General features: G+C 55.7%; 1 long non-coding RNA gene across 1 annotated transcript in view; it reads left to right on the top strand.

The window, feature by feature from the left end:
• The window catches only part of LOC109513139 (uncharacterized), a 13127-nt gene extending 8419 nt beyond the window's left edge, over nt 1–4708 (top strand). Inside the window, exon 3 of the long non-coding RNA XR_002167665.1 lies at nt 4698–4708. This is a non-coding gene — a long non-coding RNA (uncharacterized LOC109513139). The remainder of the gene's footprint in view (nt 1–4697) is intronic.
• The last annotated feature ends 26 nt before the right edge of the window (nt 4709–4734 follow it).

Genomic DNA, 4734 nt, shown 5'->3' with positions numbered 1-4734 from the left:
GGGGGGGGGGGGGGGGGGGTTCTTACAAATCATCAGAAAAGAGCCATGGAGCCGCTTTCTTTTCCCCGCTGCGCTGTCCTCGCGTGGCTTTGCGCGTGCGCACGTGGGGGGAGGAGACAAGGAGGGCAGCGCTCTCCCGAGAGCGAATCTTAATCCCCCCCCCCACTCCGAATGCCGTCTTGCACAACGTGTGAACCGGAGGCCCTTCCTCGGACCTTCCTGTACACAAATGGCAAAGGTGGCCCGCCGTGCCTCCGCGCCTTGGTCGGCGCGCTTTTGCCAAGCGGTCGGCGCACCAGCCCGGCGAGCGGATTGGGAATGGGGCCATTTGCGGCCGCGATGTGGAATCTGCTGCTCATTTCACGCATGCTCTGCATCGGGACAAATTTATTTGGCTGACGCAACTCCCGGTAGGCCCCTCTGCCTCGCCGCCACCTCCATCCCCGGTTTGTCCTACGCCATCGGCGGGAAGCGCTTTGCCGCACTTTTTAACGGCCCGCTTCATCCGCTTCTCACTTAGGGGCCGCACGTATCCGACTCCGCTCGCTCTCACCTTCTGCCAAAAATAAAAACTTTCAAGCGCAACTCAAAATGCCGCGGTCGGCCGCTACGTGGCAGCGGGCACGGCCGCCTGCTACGGCCATGGACGCAAAATGCTCTTCAATTTAAAAGCCAAATCCGATTTGTAGACCGACCGTGTAACGGCAGAAGCGTCGGCTCGGTCGGCTGAGTGCGACTCGCCCCCGCGTTGGCGGGGGGGTGGTCGCTTTTCCACTCGAAAGCAATCCCCGCACAAAACGACAAAACCACCCGCCAGATTGAACACGTCGGTCGGCGCCGGCCACGCGACACTGCCATTTGGGAGGAGGCTGAGGGCTGACCGTTGAAGCAAAGTGGGAAAGGGAGCGCGGACCCGCAAAACGGTGCCGTGAACGGAGGGCACGTTTAGGTTTACGCTCGTCATTTTTCGCTGTGGGCCCACAAATGTCAATTCTTTCATTCGTCCATTTTCCAGACCGCTTGTCCGCATTCGGGTCCCGGGTGACCTGGTGCCAATCAGAACTGACTTAGGGCAAATACAACCAGGCCTGGTCGTCGGCCAATTTTATTATTCCCCCCCCCCCCTCCCCTTTGGATCCTTGACAGGAACATATTGCCTAAGAGTTCTGATGATGAAGGTCGCATCATCAAGGCCTCTTCTCACAAACTCTTGGCTAAGGAGTCAGGAATTGCACTCACAACTGCTGCAAGGTGAAAAAGCGCACAGCCCCAAAAAAACAAATCAAATAAAAAGTCAATCGAGTCAACGCGCAAGCGAGCACGGGCGGCGTCCGACCGGAGCCAACGGGGGCCGACGCCGCCCCGGCCAGAAATCGCAAGCGAGGCCCCGTGACAATTTGGCGGCAAACGGGCGAGCGAAGAGCCAAAGTTTGACGGCGACGACGTGCGCAAGATGGCCGCCGCGGTAAAATCCAATCCGAGATGCTCCGCTGAAGTCAGCGTCGCATCGGCGTAGGGCGAAAACCACATTCTGCGCTCTGCCTGCTGGCATGTAGGTCATGTCGGACTGCGGCGGCACAGAGCTCTCGGCGGCGCTTGGGTCACGTCGGGTGAGCTGCAAGATGGTGTGCACATGCTCAACAACGTCTTATTCTGTGCAAACAATTTGCGCCTTGAAGGAAAGAAAAAAAAAAACGAACATCGGATGTACAACTAAGACAGTGTGTCTCGGTGTGGGGGCATTTTTTTTTTTGCGGCGTCTGATCCCGAGGCAAACACAATAAAGGCATTCTGAGATGACAGTCGAGACAACCCGAGTCACGATTGCGTCGGAAGGATTTAGTTCAAAGTGTTGGCTTGTTGGTTTTTCCGTCTTTTAGTCAATCGTTCCGCTCAAGATGGAACGCCAACGTCCATGTCGACCAACTCGAAGATGAGAAGGCCGCGCTGGGTCCCAAACGCAAACAGTGTTTCACCGGGGAGGATTTCCAAAGGATTCTCGCACAATCGATGATGTGAGAGAGAGGGGGCCGCTGGCCACCCCAAAAACTTGGACCAACCCAACAGACGCGGAAGCCGACGGACTGACCCAGCGGGTCCGCAGCCGCCGCACGCTCGGAGGGGTCTCGCTATTGCTCTTGAAGCCGAGCCAAGGCCTCGCGTCGGTTGGAAGAACGGCAAAGTGCGTCGTCCATTCGTTTTGGAAAAAGGCTTTCCGAGTCGCTTTGAAATAAGTACGGCGATCGCACTGCGTTTTAGCGACCGGCAGTTGCCGTTTTCTGTCGAACTGGGCGACACAGGAGGGTAAAGCGCAACGGGAAGAAGTCAGGCGAAGCTTTGCTCAACACCAGATTGGCGGCGCTTGACAGTCACACCAGCTCTGGACTTCATGGGTGCCATTTTTTTTTTTGGACTCAGCAACGGCATCCGGCTCAGAGGCCAGCGGTCAGGTGTGAGGGTGAACTGCCGCAGTGTGTGAAAACCCCTCGTCGCTCATCTGTTCCCTTCAAGATGACGAACAGCGCGCGCGGCCGACCGCGTCGTCGAAAAACTCGGAACGGGGACGACGATCAAAACCCCTTGCGCTGTGCCGACGAGGACCCTGTGCCGGTCGAGCGTCTGGAAAAACGTCTCTCCGGCGGCAAATACCTGGACGCGCGCGCACATGGCCCACCTCAGCTGAGAAGGATGTCGGGGGACAGGGCGGTTGGGCACGTGAGCGATCGGATCCATTTGCGTCTGACTAGTCCTTGACACTAATGAGGCCGATCAGAATGGCGCCCATAGCAACAAGGGCTGCGACGGACTGCACGATGCAGCTTGGAGTCGATGATTGGGATGCGGCTTCGGAGCCAATGAGTGTTGAGAAGTGTTTTCCTGTTGCCCAAAGCGATCAGAGACTTGGCGCCATACATAAGTCACATCGAGCAGAACCGCGGCGAGATAATTACCTCCGCCTTCACCTGCCATCCGTGAATATACACACGCGCATACAGAATGCAAAGCGCACGCGCACACACACACACACACACACACACACACACACACACACACACACACACACACACACACCTTCCACCTACTGCTCAGACACAACGATGCTCTTTATTTAACTAGACAACAGCTCATTGTGGGCGTTGCTATGACAACGAGTCGTCTATTTTTAAGCGGTGCCACTAATCAATTCCTGCTCTGCTGTCGCCCGAGGGGTGGGGGCGTGCATGCATGTGAGGGTGCTGATGGGGGGGGGGCAAAAAGGGGAGGAGGGAAGGAGGAGGGGTGATGGTGAAGTTGGGAGACAAAGAGCAGAGGAAGTGAAAGAAGGCGAGCGTCTGGGATTTATCTCATAGCGACACACACAGCAGAGGTCTTCATCCACGTCGCAATCCGACACAGCTGAAATCGTTCAGTCGACGAATCAATTAGTCGCGGCCGCTAATCTGATGGCCATTTTGATCGCGCGTTCGCCATTCAGATGCTTCGAGTCAAACGTGTTTTGATCTCGCCGCGCTAATTTGCCGCATCTCCTCTTTTGTCGTTCGGCGTCGACTCAAAAACTGATCAAGTGACAAACGGCTCGCTATTTTGAATTATTCATTCGCTGCGGACCGAAAAGAAAGCGTCACACCAAGCTCGGTTTATGCGGTTAAATAGCGGCTCTTATTTTGAAATCGGGCTGCGCGACCCGCTCGGGCCTAACGCCCCAGTCCCCGCCGCCGTCCGGGGTGTGCGGGAGCATGTCAGCCCCCTCGTCCCCGTTGACGGTGCCGTCTCCAAGCCTCCTTGATCCTTCTTTTGAATGTAGCGGTTTCTGACGATTCAATGAGGGCTCAAGGGCACCTCGGCAGTAGGATCGCCAACAGTGAGTTGCCATTATCCTTTTTTTTTTTTTTGTGTCTGCGACAGAACCAAAGGCCAAGTTCCATCAGACAATATTACGATACATCAGCTATTCAAAATCTGTTTTTCAGTCTCGTACTCTCACATGTCAAGCCACTCGTCTTGCCAGAGAAGGGGAAAGTCATCACACCAGAAACCAATCGATTCAAAAGATGGATCGAGGTGGCAATCGAAAATAGGAGGCGTGTTGACGGCACCATCGACAGGGACCGGGTGGGGGCTTCCGTGCTCCCGCACACATGGGACACATTGCTTGAGCAGCGGCGGGATTTGCAGCGCAGCCTTGACCGGGTCGGGGCGCCTGATTCGGAAGTTTTCCCCACCCGACACCTCACCGGGAAGTATTGATGAAGGCCGAAGCCACGGCTGAAACTCTCAGCCAGGCCAGAGTTTTTCCTCTTCAAAACAAAGAAAGCTTCAACCCGATGATCAGTTTGACTCTGAGCTGGTGTGTCGTGGCAATGCGGCACATACCGGGAAGTGTTTCTAATATTTAGCCCATCACATGGAGATAAATCGGGTCGCCTGAATACTGCCGTCGAGGTGCCCTTGAGCAAGGCAAAGTCGAACCCTAGTCATCCATTTCCGATTTGTACCAAAAAGGGTGAAAATGGCAAATCGGGCGGTGCGACAGAAGCAGCTTCTGCATCTTTGGCTAGCACACGACCCCCCCCCAGTATGACAGCTCAATGGCCATTGTTGGGTCTGGGTCGGATTCCAAATCCAAAGTTGATATTGCGCCGTGCATGACCCCCCCGCCCCCCAACCGGTTTTGGTGTCATGATTCCGCATACAAGGAGGGAAGCAAATCGAAGCGAGACATCACCACGAGTC

This window comes from Hippocampus comes, unplaced genomic scaffold, assembly GCF_001891065.2.
Source record: "Hippocampus comes isolate QL1 unplaced genomic scaffold, H_comes_QL1_v1.1 scaffold390, whole genome shotgun sequence".
NCBI lineage: Eukaryota > Metazoa > Chordata > Actinopteri > Syngnathiformes > Syngnathidae > Hippocampus > Hippocampus comes.
Note: the sequence above shows the minus strand (reverse complement) of the source record. Positions and strands in the feature narration are given on the sequence as shown.